This window comes from Phasianus colchicus, chromosome 1 (assembly GCF_987193195.1).
Source record: "Phasianus colchicus chromosome 1, bPhaCol1.hap1.1, whole genome shotgun sequence".
Lineage (NCBI taxonomy): Eukaryota > Metazoa > Chordata > Aves > Galliformes > Phasianidae > Phasianus > Phasianus colchicus.
The window spans coordinates 97,289,805-97,313,621 of NC_143436.1; the positions used below are offsets into that span (position 1 = coordinate 97,289,805).

Below are 23,817 nucleotides of genomic sequence, written 5' to 3' on the forward strand. Positions count from 1 at the left end.
GAGGATACTGGGTCCATCCTAACCTCATTTAAGGGCTGGCAGGTGCAAGCCCTTACAGTGCATCTGTACTCCAAGGTTGATTTCGCTGGCGTATTTGGTGAGCCCTGATCCTTGGAAAGGGGTAAGTGATTCCTTCTTTATTATTGGATTGCGGCCTCTGCCTTTTTTAGGTGACCTAAAACTGGCTTAAAGCATCTATATCTGCCATTGCCTATTCTCACAGTCCCTTAAGTAGGATCTCAATTTTATAAAGTCAGTCTTGAAGTGGCACCTTTGTTGTGGTTAACAAAAAGTTTTCTGCCAAGGCTATCTTTGTGCACGAATATGTTTTCAGACCTCATAGTATATGCTGCAAGCATTTTGAAAGGAGGACTGGGGTTATTTGCTTTAATAGGGAATTGTCTTCTCTTATGATGGAGAAAAATTTTTTGTTCTTTGAGTTTCCAGGTTACTTAGAGCATTACTAAAGTTCTTGAGGGAAGAAACTATACCTTTCCAAAAGTTTCATAAGCATTTAATTAAATTTTAAAAATCTAGAACTCTTGGTCTTATTTAGTTGGTTTAGAGGAATACTTTTCCCTTCATGCAGTATTTCCTTTATGTGGGCTCTTTCATTTCTGCTTTATCTGAAAACAAGTTGAAGTAATAATGAGAGTCTGACATATGACTGCTCTTATTAAAAAGAACTATATAAATCTTGGCATAAAAATAACTCCAGTTGAACAAGTTAAAAATATTCTGCTTTTGGAAAGGTAAAAACAAAAGTTAATTATGACTCATTAGATGAGACAAATTATGTTTTTCATGCCTGTGAGTACAATATGTACCCTGTAAATATAAATAACTCATGGATGTTCATGGTAAATTAAAGCTTAAAATGAATTAAGAGAAAATGTTAGAACTCACAGGCGTTGAAATAATAGGTCTTAGCTTAGGTATTATTCTGCATTTTTATAAAGCTATTCTGAACCCTGGAATTGGTCCAAGTTTAATTGAACTTTTTCTGAAATCTGTCTTCGAAAGACAATCATTTCTTGGAGTATTAGGAGAGTATTAAAATTCATGCAACACTAATTGCTCATGCCATTTGCCTTCAAGGTGATTCTCAGTGTTGTTAAAAACTTAGGAAACTCCCTCTAAGCTTACCTGTCTTTTTCTGACTATGCCTCACAAAACACAGTTTAAATGTATAGAGTGAGCATAGTCTATAAGATTATATAAATCTAACTGTTTTAATTCAGTCTTTGTTCAGGATAAGTATGATGTTTATGAAAGAAAATAGAGTGCATTTCAGATAAATAGTTATGTCTGTAAACACTGAAAAAACTAAACGGCAAATGCTATGATGTTATACTGTTTTCTCCACAGTGGTTTTGTATTATTCCACTTCCCAGTAGTCTGCTTCAGTTTTTTTTTGTAGTGAAGGAAATGGCTTTGGTATACTTCCTACTTTTTTTACGGTTGAGAACGAATTGGGCATGTGAAGCTAGCTGTCTTACTGTACTGGATGTGGCTGGGATGGTGTTCACTTTCTTCATAGCAGCCGTGTAGTACTGTGTTTTGGATTTGAGGCTAAAATGGTGTTTATATCATATCACTGCTTTGGCTACTACAGAGCAGTGCTTGCACAATGTCAAGCCTTTGTTTTCTTCCCTGCCTTTATCCACCCCAGCAAGTGGGAGGATGGCCAGAAGAGCTGACACAAAGCTGCCCAAAGGCATGCCAGGAAGTGGCTGGATGTCTTCCTGATGTCAAGTCATGAATAAATTGCTTTTTCCATTTTCCTTGTGCATACAGCTTTTTCTTTGCCTGTTAAGCTGGTTGGCAACATGAAATTAGGTGAAGTCACTTGAAATTCATTGAAGGAAAATGGAGGGGGTGAAACTCAACCTTATCTGCCTTTCAAAAAGCATTCGGTGTGTCCTGTGTTAACTTGAGTTATAGTGCAAGATAACTGGGGTACTTTAGTTATCCTGCTGTTAAAGTAACATCTTTGTGAATGACCAGATAAAGCTGATGTATCTGAACTATTTCATGGTAAAAATTATTGGACTAGTTCTTTGTGTAAGTTTCAACTTGCTGGCACGTGACTATTCCTGTGGAAGAGGTTTGTTTAAAAAAGTATAGAAAAACTTCTCTGCTCAAAAAACAAACAAACAAAAAAAAAGTTGTTTTTAATGTAAATTATACTTCATAAAAGTATATTCTCTGTTAAACATAAATATTATATCAAATGACTATACTTTGTAGGGATATGGAAAATTAACTAAAGTGAGAGCCTGTTCTGTAGAGTGCCTGAATTCTAATCGCTATTTTTGTAGAAAGTTCCTTTCATGTTTTGGCTGTTGCTTTCACTGTGGTGTATTCTTGCTTGGTTGAAAACTGCTGCAATGAACAAAACGCAACACTTTGTTTCTATATTCCACATCCTATCTAAATGTTAGTTTTTCAGGCAATTCTGTGAAATCTGTACAATTCTGTGAAATCTGTGAAATCTGTGAAATTGTGTGGTTGTTGTTTTTCTTGGGCTTTTTTTGATTATTTCTAAGAGTTGGGGCTAGCTGTTATTTTACGTAACTAAAGCTTGAAAATGGGCTCCTTGCTATAGGTGTCTCAGTCATCTTGCTGCTTGCAAGGGGGGGAGGCAATGTGTTATCCTGTGTGTGTGTTTTTTTTTTTCCTAGTTGTCCTGTGTAACTAACTGCTTTGAAACAGAACTAGCTTCCTTCCAATTTTCAGTAACCTAAAGAAACATGTCCTTGTTCCTCAGACTTACTGGGCTAGTGTAATGCAGTATATAATGCATGGATTAACACAGTAACTGTGTGTCCTTCATAGCAATGACCTCAAGGAATCATTTAGTAGTATAATTAAGTATTTTTAAGCAAATTGAGCTCGAGCTGCTCAGATAGGGATACCTGGTTGGAAGTGATAATGGAGAAATTTTTTTTTTCCTCTTTCTTCTCACTCTTCCTCTGGATGGAATTGGCACAGGATATCAGTGGTTAGTGCATCCCTAGAAATGTTATCACTGAGCACGCATATTAAAAGGAATATAAAGCTATATTGACGTACAACTAGAAATTAAGGAAGGAAAGCTATTCTCATATCAAATTAAGCAGTTCACTATTGGATTGAAGTACTGGTAGAGTGGAGGAGAGTCCTAATCTTCCATCACTACACAAACAGGGTTACTTTTTTCAGAAGTCTTCATGTTATTGTGTGAAATATGACAGGAGCAAATATCCCTGAGTTATACATCTAGTACTGTTACAGAAACTCTCTTCAGGAAATTCTTGTCTTTCAGTGTGTACTTTTTACGCAGGCTGATTGTAATAGCCCAATTTAAACTTGAATGGTGATACACAGCATGTTATGTAGAACACTGTACGAGGATATTTAAACATGAAAGATAGTTGTTGATGTTTTGTTGGAGGTAATTCATAGGTATTCATTCCTATGAATAACTAAATTCACTGACCTTTTGTATTAACAGCCTTGATGGGTGTCAAGCCAAGACATACTTTGATGCTAGATACAGCTTTCAAGCTGTCTTTTTTGCATTTGATTTTTTTTCAGACTAGAGCTTGTGGTCCCTCCTGTTTATTTTGGCTGATGTGGGTAGGTGCCTAGTGGGCTTGTGACCCTGCAAGACTTTTCCTGGTTTAGTCCTGGAAGCTTTTAGCTGTGTGCTGAGCAGCATTTGTGTCCTGTCCCTACTCCCCACTGCCTAGGAAGGCTGTGTTGGTAGAAGTACTTGCAAGGCCCATTGAAAGTTCTGCTAAAGCCATATCTCTCTGGTGCTCAGAGTCAGAGGGGATTACAGCAGAGATAAATGCACTGGCCCCTATTTCACCCTTCTGTAAAGGTCATGAGGGGCCCAACTCCTAACTCTGAACTTTTCCCAGGTCCTATGAATTCTGTTTGGTGACCCTCCTCTCAGGTCTGCTTGAGCTGAAAAGCAGCTTTCTGCAGTGTTTCTGCTATTGTGCTCGCACTGATTGTTATAACAGCACAGATGTAAGCTTCAATAAGAGATGTGCAAATGAACCATTTCTTCAATTTCTTAAACTTGTCTGTGTCATCTGCTGAGTAATACTTGCATGTTGCTGATAGGGACTCTTCCCCGTGAACAAAAATTCTAAGTGTAAGCATGTTCTTGCATATATTAAGGGGAGTCTGACTCCTTTTTGTGTCCCATACACCTCTGCTCTGAAAAGCAGATGTGGCAGGTGACTTGCTCAGGATGAGAGAATCTCACATCACAGGTCACTATGTGCTGCTTTTTGTAGTAGGATACTGGGGAAGCAAATCAAGCACGAAGGTGTGAAGGGTCTGTGAAGACACATCACCTTCTAAGGTTAGTTTCATGCCTAGTGGATTGTGATAATCGTATAAACCGTCTTACCATCCAAGGAAGTTCTGTTGTATCCATATCAGTACACAGATGCTTTATATGCTCAGGGAATTGCAAGTGCAGCGGCAGGAACTCAGCCAACAGAAGGGCCAATGTGAATAAGGATACACAACCTAAAGCACATCACACAGATGGTTCTTACTAAGATTGATCAGGTGCTCATCCTTTCACAGTGATCTGTGCTGGCAGAAAATGCAAGGAGGCAGTAGTAGGTATTTAAGTGATAATCCTGCATAAAGGAAAAACCAGGCTTTCTTGGGGATGGACATGATGGATCTGTACGGTGAAGGGACTGCAGAGAGGAAGTAAGTATCCAAATATATCAGATATCTGCAGTGAAGCTGTTCTTGCTTTTATATATTCTGTTGATATGTCTCTTCATTACAGAAACTTGAAAAGTTGGACTGTATTGTTTAAACACTCATTCAGCAATATTTTGTATTATCTTTGTATCTTTTCTACATCTGTAGGTCACATCATCAGCACCAGCAGCACACTGCTGCATAGTATTTCCACAAGCGATACTGCTTAATCAAGTGATATGTAATAATACTACATGACACCCTTCTAAATGTACATCCTGAAAGACCTGAACTTCTTAGAAACAATAACGAAAATGTGATAACATATTTATTTTTCTGAACTGTGCTACAAATGATTTGGTGTGGATTTGTAAGGCTGAGTCTATACTATGATTTGAATCAGAGAGGTAATAATTCTGCAGTGAGTACCCTGAGAAACCCCAGTTACTGTGTGCTAACTCAGTTCCAAGAGCTGTTTTGGGGCAAACAGTGTTTGTTCCTTAGAAATTGAACTAAACAGCAGTTTATTCTCCAAAAGCACTCCAAATGTCTATCGGATGTGTGATTTGTTGAGACCCTAATATGCCCATGCACAGTCTTTGGGTAGTCTTTGCAGGAGGCAGAGACATCTCCTATGTGTCCCTGCCAAAAGGCTTCAGACTACATGTGGAATACTATAAGAGTAGCAATGCAAAGAGCTCGGCGTCAGCTGCTTATCTTCTGTTCCTAAAATATTTGCTAACACAGATGTAAACTTAGGCCAATACTGTTGTTTCTATTAAGCTACCAGACTTTACTATTGTCAATCCATATTCCTTGGCTTAAGTGCTGTTCTTTATGTAACACTGCAAAACAAAGACACAGAAACATTTCAGAAAATGCTTACACAGAACTGATGATGTGAATCTACAGTTATTTCTACACTTATCCTAATGCAGCCGTTTTGGCATAACAGAAGCCTTTAGTCATTGCTCTTCAGCCCAGTAAGGCAAACAATGTTCTTGTCTAATATAACAGAAACCACAGTGAACAGCAAAATCTTTAATTTGCTAAACCTTATTTTGTACTTTTTCATCTGAAATGAAGATTTATAAATTGTAGCAATGTAATATTTCAGTACACAGTTATTACCAATAAGACATTTGGATGGCAGTTGCCAGTAGTTCTGTTTCTTTTTTCTAACTGACCCTAACTTGTCTTCATGCACCAGAAGACTTTTAACTTAAGAACTTATATAGTTTTTTTTCTAAATTTAGAAGCACATAGTGGAGGTCAACTTATTCCTCCATCCTCCATTTGTACATATGTTAACTCAAAATCTGATATCTGATACTTAATCTCAGCCCTGTTTGAGATTGCTTTGTAGCACAAGGAAGCACCAAATGTTCACACAAGGTATAGCACGAGGAAGTAGAAGTGGTATGTCCCATTTTATAGTCAAGAATCTATCACTTGGAGTTCATACGTCATGACATACTTTGTGGTGCTTTGCCAATAGAAAGATTCACTGCTTCCAGATCTTGCCATGCTGTTCTCTTACTAAGTTCTTCCTTACTTAATTGCTCTGAGGTGCCCTTGGTGCTCTTCTGTTTTATATTGTGTATGTTATCCTGTACTTTTATCATTGCTCTAGAAAATGCAGTAATAAAGGAGAGTATTAAAGAGATACCAGTTTCTACATTTGATGTATGTAAATGATTATGCTGTGGTACTTACCGTGTCAACCCTTCTTGCAGCTTCCCCGCAACTTCTCAGTGGAGTTTTGGACCCAGTTTTTTTTTTTTTTCTGTCATGCACAACCTCTCTTGGAGCCCATACTGCCCATAGATATGAGCAGAAAAGTGAGACTTCTTGGTATTCCCCATGCTCATTCCATGGCAGCATACATCACCTAGGCACCAGGGGGCTAACGGATGGGGGTCATCCTAGAAAGTGTGTGGGATAACTGCTGTGGATTCATGGGAGTAACAGATATTCTCCTTCAGACTTGCTGGAGCTGCTGCCTTACACTTGAGGAGATTAAATGTGGATATGCTTTATTGTGCTGTGATATCCTGTCAGATTTTAAGTGCTTGAGAGGAAGATAGTGTCATCAATGCAGAGCTCAGGTGTAAAAGCCATGTACAGGATGAATCTTATGTCCATGGGATTCAGCTGAGCCCTATAGCTGTCTTGTCCCTATACAACAAGGATGCATGAGCAATGCTGTCCCTCTGTCCCAGGTGCAGATGTGTCCCCGCAGAAGAGTGGGTGAGTGTAGCATCATGCAAATAAGTTTTCTGCCTGCTGTTGCACAGTCTGTAATTGAAGCAACTGGTGCAAATTTCTATTTTACTGACGTGTAGGATCTTCATTAACATCAAGGATGTTGTGATGCATATCACTAAACATAAAACTAAACTTTCTATTCAAATATGCATAACTTGTATATACAGGGTTATGCAGATAGTGTTCTCTCTAGCATTGTTTGTATGAGACCTTGATTGACTTTTGCAGCATTAACTCCTTTTTTTTTCCTGTGTAAATAGACCAAATATAGCTACTGTAGATATCTATGCACTGTACTGAAACCAAATATACCTGTGTGACCAATATTAGTCAACATAAGCAAAAATTTAATTTCATTTAAATGTCTGAGTAATCTAAGTGAAAATTTACTTGTTAATCCAAAGCTCATGTACATTGTTGGCACACCATACCATGTAGTAAGTATAACATTATAGAAGAGTTTAGAGAGGAAACTTTGTTCTTTTTTACTGGAAAATCTCACATAGAATCCAATACTTTGACAGTTGAAGTAGTCCCATTAATTTGAATTTTTTTAGAGGTATGTTGACTGAATAACAGCAGTCCAGTAATTCACACTTACTGTTATTATAAAGAATCTGAGACACAAACTTCCCCAGCACAGTAACAGGTTCTGACCTTGCTGAGTACAGATTGCAACATAATAGTTAGGAAATACTGATTTTAAATATATTTGTTGCTTATACAGTAATCCCTGTTTATGTAGTCAGTTGATACAACAGAAAGAATATTATTTATAAATAAATTTTAACTTCCATTAAAGCTTAAAACATTTATCTTGGAAAAACTTTAAGAGGGTTAAGCAAATGTATTAAAGCTGTCATTCTCATTCTAGTCCTCCAGGAAAAGTCATCCTTCAGTTTTCATAAAAATCCTGCAATAACTAAAATGGATTTGTTCTGTCTAAGTAGAGCTCAGTGCCTCCTCTCTGGGTGAATAATTGAATTTATTGCCTCATTCAGCACACCAATAAAGTACAAATGTTTAAAGATTATATTAGCAGTTTTTATCACTTGTTATTGAAGTAAATCACAATGTTTTGTAATACTAAAAACACTTCCTTTGACCTAAAATAACAAGATTAATTTGGAAACAGATGAAGGATAAAAGAGAACTGATGGATGAGTTCTGCCAAGGGTCAGATCTGAAATGTGTTTGGAAAAGAAGGGTTTTTCAGCTAGAGATGTTGGTGTTAATGTGGTACAGGCCCCGGTCTGATGAGGATGATATGAAATAATCAAATTTGGATTCGCTCAGAAAAATGTTGTGAATCTCTGCCCTAGTGATCCATAGACTCACAGGGCAGGTGATAGATGTGGGGTACAATATCTCATCCAGGACCTACTGTTGATCATGTGTCCTGATGATGCTTTTAACTTAGTGTCCTTGTCTGAATCCAAGGTGTCTCTTGTGTGGGCACCTGCCTGAGAAATGGACAGATGAGGCACTGAATAATAGTGGGTTCTTTGCCCTTTGTCAGCCTCGGTCATCTGCTTGGCTTCCAGGTGCAACAGTTTGATTCACATGGGTCTCTAATTCATGTCCATGGTCTAGCACTTGTAATGCATGGGTTACTAAAGCACCCATTTTGTCCTGCCACCTCCAGTACTGCACTTGTAGGCCCTGCACCTGTGCTGCCTTTGCATCTGCTGTTTCATCCTAAGGGCTGCTGCATGTTCTACTTTCTAGGAAGACACAGCCTTATTCCAAGGAAATTTTAATTGGCCTCTCATCTAGGAATTGGTTCAGAAAAGAAAGAGGGGGAGATTGTAACACAGAGTGGTGTTTCAGTAAATAACAAAATTGAAGAAGTCTACTTGTGGTACAAGCCACTATAAAATGATTTATGTACTATGTACCACCAGTAGGTGGTTCCATGTCCCATGACTTCACCTTGGCAAATCTAGAAAGCAATTATAGCTTAATTAAGCTATAAAGCTTAATCTGTAGTAAATGAGGGATGCTAGTGAGATAAAAGCCTTAAACTTTAATATATGCTACATGTTTCTCATTTTATTTTCCTTTTTAACCAGGACTGGAGAGTTCACTTTCATACAGAATTGGGGTATGGATATTCAAAGAATCTCTCTTCTTGACTTGTGTTAAATCATGCTGGACCTCCTATATCTTGTCTTCTGAAAAACATAGAATTACTCTATAGGGAACACCCCCAAGCCTCATTTAAATTCAATGAAAGCAGCTGCAGTGCTGTCCGTGATTGTCAAATCCAGCCCATACCATTTACTTCCTGATTCCATTTTACTTAATTTTTTTCCCCTTAAATACTGCCAAGTGCAAACTCTTTTATGTTCTCCTGATTTATATATAATTTTAAATTAAGTTTTGAAGCACTGCAGTGCTTATGATGAGTTAAACATATTTCAAATCTTAATAAGTCTATTTTCATATTATGCTGCTAGAACTACGGTCATGGCAAGGAATGGGGTACGGAGGAATAAAATTAATAGGGTCCTCTTGAAGTAGAAAAAATTATTCATTTTTGATAAAAGATCTTACGATAAATCAAGTGGCAAAGTCAAGAGTAAATTATCTCCTCTTCCTGCATTAATTTCATTTTAATTTTTTCCCCTTCCTTTCTGAGGTCCTCTAGCTTCTGTAGCAACTCTGAAATGGTTGGCCTGATGGACTACAAAACTTAACATTTCTGAACTGAAAGGAAAAAAGCTTAAATATTTGAGCTAGCAAGTGATAATTTCATATAACAAACTAGAAAATCAGCTTTCTAGTGCCTTGATCTAAGATGTTGGAAATAGATTTACTTCATCTGCTCCATGCCCCTACTAAGCCAGTATAGTTTCAAAATGTAGAAGTTTTTTTTTTTTTTTATTTGCTGGCTCTTTAGACTGGATTAAGTTTGTACTTTTTTGTATTTTTCATTATTTCCTTGGAGATACAATTTATAGGCTGACACGTACTGTCGACTTTAAGGCTTCTTGCTATGTCAGCTTCTGGGATAGTTTTTGGAATTGTTTAGTTCTTTCCTCGAACATTAACAATACATATTCTTAAATCCTTGGCAAAAGACTCTGTATGTGAAGTTGTCACTATTATTTCAAGCTATCAATGCATTCTCTGTATACGTTCTTATTTTCAGCATGTTAGTGTACTCTCAAAATAAGCTATACTGGTCAGAATTAGTAATTCTTCAAGGGTAGACATTTGTTGTTTAATATTAAGTATTTTATATAATGTTAATTATTTAATACATAGTCAAGGTAGTACTTCTATTATTTTAATGACTTTATGAAACAGAGTAACTGACAACTAATCATTTCCCTGGTGCCACGACCATGCCTGAGTGCCTTGGCTTGGTAGGTGTCAACGGTTTACGGGCTGGTTCGGCCCAGTTCCGTGACTAGCGGGGCGGAGGGATCCGCAGATCCGCGCCTCCGGAAAAGGGAACAGGGGACCCCAAAATAATTAAAAACAGCGGCAACGATCTGAGGAGAAACAAACTAATTTACTAAATATACTATCAGAATGCAAGATAACACACTATAATACAATATAATTAACTTTGAAGCTAATAAATCAAATATAATGAGAGAGAATGTCCGAAAGGTGGGTAGGCCTCACCACAACGCAGAGAGCTGAGGTGAGATGCGCAGTCCAGTTGAGCAGCAGGGAGAAAAAAGGGAGGAGAGCAGACGAAGAGCAGGCTAAGAAGAGTGCATCAGGTGACCTTGCCAGGAGTTGTATCTCGAGACTCTCTGTGACCGCAAAGTCCCCTGGGGAATGTAGTTCTTCTTCTCTTCCAGGCAGGTACCCATAGCTTGAGCATTAACAGTTAAACTCCCACTGCCCCACACGATGTTATGATGTGGAATACCGAAAACCAAAAATCACAAAACCATGACAGTAGGTTAGTGCTTCAGTGCAACCTAGACATTCTTATGAAACCATGGACTGCTCATTTAGGACTGTGACTGATGTATGAAAGTAGGATAATTTCTGAGTCAGCTGAACATGCAGGTAACGTCAGAAATCAAACCTCTCTGAATTAAATCGTAAAATCTTCTATCATAACATTTGTCAAGGTGAAAAGCAAACAAGAAGGATTCAAGAGCATAACTCCATACACTGCATGTCCCATTTTTTTCTTCCATCATTTTCATCCATCCACTATTAATTTCTTATACATCTCTGTGCATGTGCTTTTCTCTATTTTCACTTAAAGCTGAGCCAAATTTTCTTTACTGTGCACAAAGAAAAGCCCAGACAGCACTAATAGGTGTCAGGATGTCCAGTGAGGCACAAAAAAAGGAAATGTTTTCTACCAGATGGTTGCAAGAGGCAATCTTAACTAAGATGCAGAGTATGTGTTCATGGATGATGGATCACATTTTATCCTAAAATATATATAAGAAGCATTCTTCCTTTTACTAATCTGTTGTTTGTGTCTGTGTTGGCAGTGAAATAGCACAAGTCAGTTGAGATTTAATAAGGACACTGTTTGTTCTTTACTAAGATCTCTTGATGCTTGAGAATACTGAATATCTACTCTCTAGCAACATAAATATGATAAATTCTATTTATCTTGTGCAAGTGTTGAATATTAAAGTCAAATGGTTTTGCTATAACTCCAATTTCTTCTTTTACCACAGAATGGTTCAGGTTGGAAGGGGCTTTTAAGGCCATTTAGTTCCAACCCCCTTCCATGGGCAAGGCTGCCCCCTCCAGCTCAGGCTGCCCAGGTCCCCATTCAACCTGGCCTTGAACACCTTCAGGATGGGGCACTCACAGCTTCTCTGGGCAGCCTGTGTCCATGCCTCAGCTGTCTGAGTACATATCTTCTTCATAATGTCTAATCTAAATCTTGCCTGTTTTTAGTTTAAAACCATTCCCTATTGTCCTTACACTATCTGCCTGTGTAAAAAGTCACTCATCTTTTTGATTATAAGCTCTCATCAAGTACTAGGAGGCTGCAATGAGGTGTTTCCAGAGCCATCTCTTTTCCAAGCTGAACAACCCTAACGTGCTCAACCTTTATTCATAGGAGATATGCTACAGCCCACTGATCATCCTAGTGATCCTCCTCTGGAGCCCGCCTCTATCAGTTCAATAGCTTGCTGGGGACCCCAGACCTGGACACAATACTCCAGATGAAGCCTCGCAGGAACAGAAACAGGTGGGGGCAATTCCCCACTCCTTCATCCTGTTGGCCACCTTTCTTTTGATGCAGCCCAGGATATGACTGGCCTGGGCTGTAAGAGCACACTACTGGTTAATGGTCAGCTTTTTGTCTACCAAGACCCCCAAATCTCCCCCGAGGAAGGATCTGCCCTAGCCCAGATCTTGCACCTGACCTTGTTGAACTTTATTATCTTCCTATGGGTCCTCTTTTGAAACTTGTCCAGGTAACTTTGAGTGGCATCCCCTCCTTCTGTCATATCAGCTTTACCACTCAGCTTGATGTTGTCTGCAAAAATGTTAAGGGTGCTCTTGATCCCATTGTCTATGTCATTAACAAATATGTTAAATGGCGCCAGTTCTAAGATCACACCCTGAAGGACACCACTCCTCACTTGTCTCCACCTGGACATTCAGCTATTGACCACAACCCTCTGGCAGTAGTCATCTAGTCAGTTCCTTATCCTCTGTATGGTCCAGTCTTAAAATCCATATCTCTCAACCTTAGAGAAAAGGATGACATATCAAAGACTTTAATTTTTGTGGGTCTATATCAAAGGCTTTTTGTGCATTTTAATTCTTTTTCTCTGTTGTATTTTAAGTAATAAATTATGAAACTTTTTTTAGGAACTCTGTTCTGTTTTACCATTTAATAATGTGTTCCCTTTTCTTGGATCTTAAAACTTACGTGGCTGTAAAATGTGATAAACTGGCACTGAGAGAATTGCATCTGTACTCAGGATATTGTAATGATGTGTAATCATTTAAAAGATCCTTATTTTCAGCATATTGAAAGTGCTTGGGCAACAACACTTTTCAAATCTTAGATATAGCATATCCATTTCTAACATCTTCTTGGCTTCATAGCATGGTCAGTGCATTTGGTTTTGAACTAATTAATATAAATCTCAATTTATAAAAAGTTCTTTTCTATGCTTTCATATCTTAGCTCTTTGGTGTTTATAGAGAAATATCTCAAAGCTTTACTGCTCAAAAACAAAAGAGTTTTTAATTAATAATGATCTCTAAACTTGTCACCTCCACTGTTATTTAAGGCAATCTGAGAAAGTATAATTGTCTTCCTAGATACTTGTTCCCTAGAAATGTCTGTTGGTTATCCCATTAACACACATCTACTATTTTCTCTATGCCTTTCTTTTCAGTGGATTCTTGTCCAAATAGCACATTTTCAATCATTTTTGTCCTTCCTTGTTAATTACTTCCTGAACAATCACTGTTGATGTTCCAATTTTCTGAAATATTTATTTGGCTGGAGTTATATATGATATTCAATGCACCTGTCCTAGATACTTGGCTTTTCTGATACACCCTGCAATTAAAGTAATGAATATAAATGTAAAAAGAGAAATAAGTAGCCCATTATATATCACAGCTTTTTCAGTCTCAGCTCTTGCATTTTGTACCATTTGGCCATTTCTGCTGCTCAGGGGAAAAGACAATCTTTTCAGCTTAATCCTGAAGTCAGTGACCTGAGGTTGCTCCAGAGAAGGAGGGGTGATGAGCCCAGAACTGGAGCTGCCCATGTGACAAACACTATTCACAGCTTTCCCCAAATTCAGGGGGAGTTGCACCTGTAGTTGGAGGATATTTTAGATGCCAAAAAATGGCCTTGGTAGGGTAACTTGTACACCTCTAAGATTGTGTCTCCTGGAAGCCTGGTGTCATTTTTACAGCCTAAAAATTTCCCTCAATGGATGTCATCTTGCATTATCTTCCTCATTCAATACAATTTATTTTGTTGCAGATTTACTGTGTTGAAATCTGCTTACCCTTAAATGGAAGTACTGGGTGCGGTCCTTACTGAATCTTCAATGTATAACTTCCATCTTGCCTGAACTTTTGCTAAAATGTTCATTTTGAACTTTTGCTACCAATTTCACGTCCTGGTATATCCACACTTGAACATGAGTGATTGAACTTGTCTGCAACAGTATAGTAAAGGGCAGTGCCAGATAAAGTTTGAATTCCCTTCATTTTGAGTTTTCTGTCCCTGTGGGGTTTGCTAAATAGTAGGTTTTTAGCAAACCGTTAAAAATAAATATAGACGTACATTAGCTTCCTTGGCTCAGGGATTCACCTGTGTCTGTCAGAGCCTGTTGGCAGCTCTCTAGATGCTGCCTGCACATTGTCCACAGGAAAAAAAAAAACAAAAACCACCATAAATTTGATATATGTTTGACTGGAATTTTTGCAGACCTTTAAAACCTCTTTAATGTTATGCTATCTATTACATCTATTCACTTACTAAAATCTACTTTAATTGATGGAAGGGAAGGTAAACTTCTTGGGAGTAGATTTTTGTATTATTGCTTTACTTACTGTAAATCTCCATACATTAGTAATGGAGAAAAGTAGATCTATTGCCCACTAAGCTGACAGGGAATGAACCAACACTTTGTGAACCCTAAAACAATATCGGTAGATAAATAAACAGAGCTTGGTGGTAACTTGAAGGGAAGAAGGAAGATATGAAGATGTATGTGTTTTTGAGCAGCTTGACTTTCCTTTTTCTTCTCCAGTGGCTGTGTCTACTGGCTGAATCTGTCTGCTTAGGAGGGAGATTTCTCCTTCGTCGCAACAAAGAACAACTGAATAATCAGAAAGCCATATAAGACATATTCATCTGTCAATGTTTCATCTTTTGAGGAAGTCATTGTATACCTATGCTTTAAAAAAAAAAAAAAAAAAAAGTGTAATGCATTTCAAAATATTTAATTTATATTTAATAAAAATATTTAATATTTTCTCACAATTGTAGGCAATTCAATTCTTGAAAGATTCCCAGTTGGGCAGTGTCTTAGCAGTGGCCCTGCTTGAGCTTAATGTCAAAAGTCTAGTAGAAGGAAAACAAATAATAGGAAAAAAACAAAACAAAAGACTTACATATTAAAGTGGGTGGGTTGAAAGAGTGTGAATTGGCTAGATTTAGACCCCAATCTTTTGAAAAGCAAATTGAGTTTTAGAAATATTTCTCTCTGCATTTTTCATGAGCACAACTAATCAGAGTCCTTTTCAATTGCAGTGGAAAGTTATGGTGAACTATTCAATAGGTGTACTGACTTGAAAAAGAAATTTGTCTGTATGGAACACTGTATAATTTTATGAAAGAAAAAAGTATAGTTTGTAAATAGCCAGTTTCAATTTTGCCCACTGAAAACTAACAGTGTAAATCTTCTCAAAACTATAGGTCAGCTTTACCATTCTCTTTTAGAAAGCTAAGACCGAAAAAAAAAAAAAAACTACTTTAAGGATAGAGAGTATTTGTAATGTAAATGTTTGCAGCAGTTTTGATAGAACTTTAGAATCATTTTTCTCTTTTTTTTTTAATCTTCTTGTACATTCTACTACTAATTTTGTAGTTTCATGCGGCTTTAATTCTAGTGAGAGTTAGTTAAAAAGTTGTATCCTAAAGGGGTTTTGTTTTTTTTTTTTCTTGCATTGTTTTCTTGTGTAAGTTTACAGGGTTGCTGCTTAAGTTCCTGAGGGTGATGGAGGTTAGGGCTCCTTTTTACTTAATTTTTAATTACACTGGGGAAATTGGCATATGAAAAGTCAGAATAGTTTTTGTGTCCTATGTGATCATCTGTTCCTGCTGTTTATGCTTCACCTGGATATCTAATCCTGTTAGCAATGCAGAAGATTATGAAGCAACAGACAAGAGATTACAGCTCCAGGTGAGGGATAAGCAGCTGATCAAACGAATGAAGAAGAAAAAAGGATTGTTTCAATGCAAACATCCCCAACTAATTAGTGCCACGGTGAAGAACTATGACGAAATTCTTCTGCAGAAGCTGGCAGCCTGTGGCTTGCACAGGTACATTTTTGGCTGAGTAAAGAACTGGCTGGAGAGCTGGGCCCAGAGAGTGGTGGTGAATGGAGCTAAATCCAGTTGGCGACTGGTCACAAGTGGTGTTCCCCAGGGGTTGGTGCTGGGGCCTGTCCTCTTCAGTATCTTTATTGATGACCTGGATGAGGGCATTGAGTGCAGATGACTAAGTTTGCAGATGACACCAAGTTGGCTGGAAGCGTTGATCTGCCTGGGGGTAGTGAGATCCTACAGAGGGATCTGGACAGGCTGGATAGCTTGGCTGAAGCCAATGGGATGAGGTTCAACAAGATCAAATACTGGGTTCTGCACTTTGGCCACAACAACCCCAGGAAACGCTACGGGCTTGGGGCAGAGTGACTGGAAGATTGTGTAGAGGTATTGATTGATACTTGGCTGAAGGTGAACCAGCAGTGTGCTCAGGTGGCCAAGAAGGCGAATGGCATCCTGGTTTGCATCAGAAACAGTGTTGCCAGCAGGAACAGGGAAGTGATTGTCTCCCTGTACTCAGCACTGGTGAGGCTGCACTTTGAGTACTGTGTTCAGTTTTGGGCTCCTCACTGCAAGAAAGACGTTGAGGCCCTAGAGCATGTTCAAAGAAGGGCAACAAAGCTGGTGAGGGGTCTGTAGCACAGGCCTTATGAGGAACAGCTGAAGAAACTGGGATTGTTCAGTCTGGAGAAGAGGAGTCTCAGGGGAGACCTTATTGCTCTCTTTAACTACCTGAAGGGAGGTTGTAGTGCGCTGGGGGTTGGCTTCTTCTCTCATGTAACAGGTGATAGGACTGGAGGGAATGGCTTCAAGCTATGCCAGGGGAGATTTAGGCTGGACGTTAGTAAATACTACTTCTCTGAAAGAGTGGTCAGGCATTGGAATGGGCTGCCCAGGGAGGTGATGGTATCACTGACCCTGTAGGTGTTTGTATGTTGTGTTGAGGGACATGGTTTAGTCTGAGCTATTGGTAGGTGGTTGGACTGGATGATCGTGTGGGTCTTTTCCAACCTTGGTGATTCTCTAATGCTATGAAATGTCATTAGGAGTCTCTGTCTCTGAATTCATTTTTTTTCAATGGGAATGCCTTGAAGTTTTCAGGAAGAGTTAACACCATTCTTAATATACTATTCTTTGGGAGATGTGCATAGCTGTACAGTTCATACCACACTCTTGTACCAGCTTTGTTGATGTTTTTCCTCTCACTTGTTATATTTATGCCTATTCTAATCTTCACTTGTACAGGAATTTCACAGGGTCATGAGCTGAGTATCAGGAGGACATACGTGTGCCAAGGACATATAGTCAGTGTCTTCCATTGTTTTTCTTGCAGTGCTAGAAATCATCAGTTTGTTTTAGTTAGTATTGCATATGTTCCTAGTTGTATTTCTTCTGGTACACTTTAAGTGAGGTAACAACATGATTTAAAAAAAAAAAAAAAACAAACTCCTCACTACTGTGTCATCCCTCTAGGACATGAAATTTTAGGATCCCCCAAGAGCAGCCAGTTCTTCATTATGATTAATGCTTTCTGTTACTGTATTCTGTGCTCTGATTGTCCACAAAATGGCCTTCATGTCTGGTTTAAAAAAAAAAAAAAAAAAAAGTCAGCTAAGAGCAGTGATAGGCTAAATAGTCCTAGGATTGCTCTTTTTTTCCTAATCCTGTCCATCTGAGTAACGCATCAGAACACAGGCAGTTTTCTACTGACATTTCCAGAGAGATATAGGTGCTACTGTAATTCAAACATATGCATTTTTTCACATAGATTTAGTCACTTGTCTTTTCTTCCCATTCTCTCCACAAAAAGTTATGACCATGGTTGGAAACTGCTGGATTTTACTCATTCTGATGTACAGATATATTGTCATAACACAGGGCAGTGTCTGGCCCTCTACGAAGCAGTCACCTAACATTTTGTTCCTAACTGGAAGTTTTTGTTTTTCCTGTTCTAATAATAATAATGGAAAAGGACTTGTTTACACATCAGTGCAAATTCTGAAAGGCAGATAATGAGACTGGTCTGTCTCCTGCTGCTTACCTGGTGCAGCTGGGAAGAAAACCCAGTTATCCTCTTCTGACCATATGCCCTAAACCTTGAACCACGCTGCTGTCATTGGTACCAGAAGACCATATCTCTGTGCTTTTCATTTTTCTTTTAAATAAATAAATAAAAACAATACAAGAAATCGTTGTTCCAAGTCAGTAGTAGGTAAGGTAAGTACCTTGCAAAAGGGATGATTTATTTTGTGAGCTGTGCTGCAAACTCTGTAAACCTCGTAAATTGCTTTGCAGTGTGTACGTACAAGAATTGATTAAAGGAAGGTAATTAAAATCTCTTTCACAAAACTGGCAAAAAACTTCTTTACCTGTGGAATCATTTCTTTGGAAAATGAATTACTTGTTCCCAAAAGCACTTGAAATTAAGACAGAGGTTTGCTGAACATTTTCATAGCATGTTTTAAGAAGGGCACACTGTTGATTTACTTGTGACAGGCATGCTATTTTACAGTCCTGTTCAAGCTAACAATAAAATTTGTCATGTTCTGTAGAAAACAGAGAAAAGATATTTGCTTTTATGGAGGATTTAAAGTTTTGCCACATAGCTAAGCACAGTTTGTAAAAGTGTAAAAATGAGAACTCCATATATAAAGTACACAATGCTATATCAGAGAAAATAATAATTTGTGATGTAATTAGGTGGCTTGTATGAGCTAATATATTCATCCCTGGAAAAATACATGAATGCTAACACTTGAGTCAGTATTTCAATCTGAGAGTTGCTCTATTCATAGGCAAATTCATTAACAACGATATCTGTGTATATGTGTAATTAATTGACTGTTTCATAATACTGGCCTTTGTTCAGCTTTTGAAGTCAGTCAGTATTTATAGCAAATAAGTTCTGCTGGGGACTTTTAAGTGTGATTAATATTTCTTATGTCTCATCATTTAAAGGGCTTGTCCCATCAATACTTTGCCTCAGTTTATTGTGTGGAAGTCTTGCGATAACTAAAAGGAAAATGGTGGAAAGTATGTTCCACATCACAGAGACATTAATGGGGAGCAGTTACGTCTTGTATGATTAGCAGGAAAGAACTCAAGTGTTTCTTTAAAAATAAATGTTATGCTTCTGTTGAAATATGTGCTTGACTTAAAATACAGAGTCTTAAATCAAATTTACATTCGCCACATTTAATTACAAAAGACAGAAGGAGACAGTAATGATATGTAGGCTTTAGATAGCAGTTGGAGATAAGCAGCAGCTCTCAAGATGTTTCACAGGTGGGAAGACAAAGGCATGAAGCAAAGAAGTGACTTTTCCTAGGTCACAGCTGATGGCAATGCTTCAAATAAATGACCAAAACCCAAGAACTTTTACTGAACAAATAAGCAGTTGTGCTTTGATCACTGATGCTGACTTCTGGTATCTTACTCTCCCTCCCATGTTAAGCACATGTGAGCCCAACTGTTTCTTACTGCTTTAACTGGCATAATGGCATGGCTGGTTGTGACCTCTGCTAGTCAAAAAGTGTTCAAGATTTGGGAAGAGCACCTTTACTAAGATAACTGCAGCATACCTGGTGCTGCTGTGCTAATTTCCAACCAGCTTGACTCAGGCTCCAGAGTTGTGCATTAGCAAGGAAAGTTTTTTCCAACCCTTAGAGAGATGCCCAGGTTGGACTGTGCAAGCAGCTGCCCCAGTGCCCCTGATTCCTCTAAAAAGGAGGTGCTGCAACATGTCCTTGTGCTCATCTCCACCTCTGCCTGGAAATGGACAATCCTTTCTTAATTATATTTATGTGGAAGAAGTCTCTGAGGTCTGATTAATCTAAAGTGTCTTTGTATATTTGATGTTGGGAGAAAGTGATCAAATTTCAAGAGCTCAAGAACACTTCATTATTCTTATTTGGTAATGTCTTCCCATGAAATAGTAGTTTGCTGGCAGTATTGAACAGTTATCGATAATTTCATAACTCACTTTTGTCTTTCTATGTTTTATGTTATGAGAGTACTGATAATCCTAAATTTGGGCTCTCTTTACAAGCTCCTAGGGGTTGCTTCATTTGTGGTACTGCAATAAGCTATTCCTCCCACAGGCAGATGAGAGCCAACAGCAGAGTTCTGTGTAAGAATTTTCAAGAGGATGTCCACCTTGCACTGGTCTTTCAGAGGCTGAGGTATCTACTGGTGAAAGGTGGGTGCCAGCATGGCTATTTTTCCCCCACAAAGTTTTGAACTTTTATCGCTCTTAAATGGCTTCCAATATTTAATACTTCTAATGTTGGGTAAGAGCTAGTGATGCTACAGGCATGTAGTCATGGGAAACAATATGATTCATTCACCATTTTCTTAGTATTTTGGTTACTTTAAGAGTGTGATATATCCTATGAGTCCCTGACAAACAGAAGATTCTAAAAATGTTACCAGTACGTGCTTCCATTCATGCTGTCCCCTGGATTTTTACTAGAGCATGAGTAGTGTGAGATGGCTGAGGAATTAACCACCCTTAGCTGCAGAGTGTGAATAACCTCAGTACAAATCATCATCTGATGCCATTTACTCTGTGCTGCAAACTGCAGTGGTTCACAGACAGCTTGGTGATTGTCTGTTACATCTTTGATGTGATGGCAGGGAAAAAAAAATCAGCATTCAGAACTGTCCAAAACTGTAGACATAAACTCCCTACTGTTTTCTGTATTGAATTAATCTGCATTACTTTTATTTCCTTACTGCTCTTTTTCTTAGAATCACTATGCTTCTTTGAGGAACAGAGTCTGAGGTTATGACTGCTGCTGGAATGGTGGACCACAGGCAGAATACACTGTGAGCTTTCTGTCCAGCAGCATTTAGTATCTGGAGGAAGCAGGCACTGCTGTTATTTGCTGTTGCTGGCTGTCATGCTGCATGTAAGTCTGGCACCTCAGAGCAATTGCTTTGGATTAGAGATGGAATTCAGCATACAAAGGAAAAATGGTACTCCTATATAAATAACTGAGAGTCTCACAATGGCCCTTTGAACCAGCTCGTTTGTTCTAGTCACTGCCTGTGAGTAGCATGAGTTTATCTAGTACATGCAGCCATTGAAAGTAAAATAAAATTAAAAAAAATAACTGAAAAAGAAAACCTGTTACATTCAAGGTTGTGCAGATCTATTCTATGGGCTAGTTGCCTGTGTCCTAATTATATAAGAACATTTGTTTATCCATGTAGTTATCTGTTCATCTTTGTGCTTGCTCCAGTAGCCAGAAATCACAGTCCCTCTCTTTGTAAGGGTAACCATGTGATTGCACAGCTCTTCCGTACTTCTACAGCATGATTTATTTTTATTTTGCTTCTTCAAGTGGCCTACTGCACACTGAGTAGCTTAAGCTTCCATTATCTTTGAACAGCAGCAGTTATTTATATAAATGAAATCATTGTATTTGCGTTATTGGCAGTATAGAGGATAGGAAATCAAATGGCTTAGTTTGCTGGAGTATTCTGGCATTCACTTCCAGCATCATGGGGTCTGCATCAATCATTAGCTTTTAGAAGCTAGTACTATCAATATTTATTCTGGATCTTAAATATCTCAGTTTTCCTCAAGAAATACAAGATAAAGGCAACAGGAGGATTTGAATGTTCTGATGTATTTTTTGTTTGTTTTAAAGAAGCAAGCTGACAGCTGAATTGTGTAGTTCATAACTTGTAGTTAATTAGCAGAATTCCCTCAGCTGTTTGCATAAGCTGATGGTGAAAGAGTCACAATGTATTGTTAAAGGGCAAGTAGAATAATTTGTTCCTATAGAAGAGACAAAAATTATATGTTTATTGTGCATTCAATTTTTCCTTTTAGATGAATAGGAGAGGTCACCAAAATAATTGTTACTTCCCCCCATGTATATATAAATATTTTTACATTAGACATGAAACCTTTCTCCACTAAATAAATGACATATGGAGACTTAGACATGTACTTCTGTTCTATGTTACCAAAACTTTTTTCTTCTGTGCACTTTACCTTTTATCTGATAAACTATTAATGAAATAAAACACACTTAACAAACCATGGATGTCATATAACTTATTTTGCAGAAAAAAACATAATTCTTATTTTGTTGTATTTCTGCATTGTCTTTTCCTGAAGGTCTCTATGTGAATCTGTAACCTCTTCATTGTCATCCTCTTTGCTACAAGAATGTTCAAGTCATCCAGTGCTGCCCTGTTATACTTGCAAGAGATAAGAGTCACTAAATGGGTATTTTACATAGTCTCAGAGAGGAGAGGAAAAAAAAAAAAAAGATGAACAGCATGTTTCTTTAGGATTTTTTTTTTTCCATTTTATACTTTTAGAAGGCTTTCTTTATTATAAGTTTTATTCTATTTTTGCTGATGCAGAATAAACATATTCAAGTCTATGTTCCATTAACCATTTTCACCTCAATTGTCCACAACTTCCTCTGCCAGATCTCTTTCTCTTTAATGTATTCCATGGTTGGTTTCAGATCAGAAGTGACATTTCTGAGAGTAAATAAAATTTAGTCAGTCAACTTTTTTGGATTTCTCCATATGTTTTAAATCCGGAGAGCTGTCAAGATGTCACTTAATAGATGACTTAGTATCCAATTTTTAGATCTTAAGAAAAAGCAAATGAGATTTGAATTTCATAGCTTTAAAGTTTTGAACGCACTTGTTTTTCACTTGTTTTTTTTTTGTTTCTTAATGCAAACTTGCTGCTATTTTTTCGTATTGTGAAATGAAACTTTAAGTGGGCTAGAAGAATATTTTTCTTACCTGATTTTTAATGTAGACCTTTCCCTTCAACTGAGATCAATCACATTCTGAATAAACCTAAATTGCAGTGCTGACTATAATAAAAGTCTAGTTGACGAAGACATAGATGTCTAAATGATCAGATGATTCTTAGTCTGACTTCAGGGAAAGAAGCACTGGAGCTGCCTGTGCCTCACTTTGTCAATATGCATTAAAAAAAAAATCTTTGCATTTGAGTTCATGTTTGGAAAATACTTCTGGTTGTTTTATACCAACAGCTAGCTCAGCTCCACCATACTACTCCCTCACTCATGCTCCTCAAAAGAACAGGAAAGAGAAAATACAGTGAAAAAGGAATCGTGGATTGAAGTAAGGACCTTCTGCCCTACCTTGGGTTCTTCTCCCTAAGCTGCAGCTCCGGCAGCTCCTTCAGGCTCCAGCCACTGCTTCACCACAGGCTCTTCCATGACTGCGCATGAAGATCTACTCTGGGAACAGCTTGCTCCTCCATGAACCTCTTCTGGGCTCCAGGGAGCTTCTGCTCTGCACCTGGAGCATCTTCTGCCCTCCTTCTGCACTGACCTTGGCGTTTGGAGGGCTGTTTCTCTCACAGTTCTCAGTCTTCTCTCCTAGCTGCTGTTGCACAGCAGTTTTCACTTCCTTAACTCTGTTCCTTAATAAAGGCACCATACAGTATCTTGGGTTGGAAGGGACCTCAAGGATCCAACAGCCCTGCCACAAGCAGGGTTGCCAAGCAATGGATCTAGTACTAGATCAGGTTGCCCAGGGCCCCGCTCAGCTGGCCTTAAACACCTCCAGGGATGGGGCATTTGTAGCCTCTGAGCAACCTGTTTCAGCACCTCACCATCCTAGGAGTGATACTACTGACATGTAGTCCTCCTCTCCTTTAGCTTAAAGGCATTTCTGCTTGTCCTATCACTATCTACCCATGTAAAAAAAGTTGATTTTCCTCCTGTTTATTATAATCTCCCTTTAAATAATGGAAGGTCACCATGAAGCTTTCCCGCAACCTTCTCTTCTCCAGG

At 38.2% G+C, this 23,817-nt stretch overlaps 1 long non-coding RNA gene across 2 annotated transcripts; it reads left to right on the forward strand.

The window, feature by feature from the left end:
- Positions 1-61: 61 nt before the first annotated feature.
- On the forward strand, positions 62-22,686 carry LOC116242058 (uncharacterized). 2 transcript variants are annotated; one of them, XR_016463742.1, is made up of 4 exons: positions 62-121; positions 20,116-20,213; positions 20,765-20,925; positions 22,146-22,686. It is a non-coding gene; the product is annotated as an uncharacterized LOC116242058 (long non-coding RNA). The 2 variants fall into 2 exon arrangements; XR_004169649.2 differs by lacking the exon at positions 22,146-22,686 and having other exon boundaries at positions 20,765-22,138.
- The last annotated feature ends 1,131 nt before the right edge of the window (positions 22,687-23,817 follow it).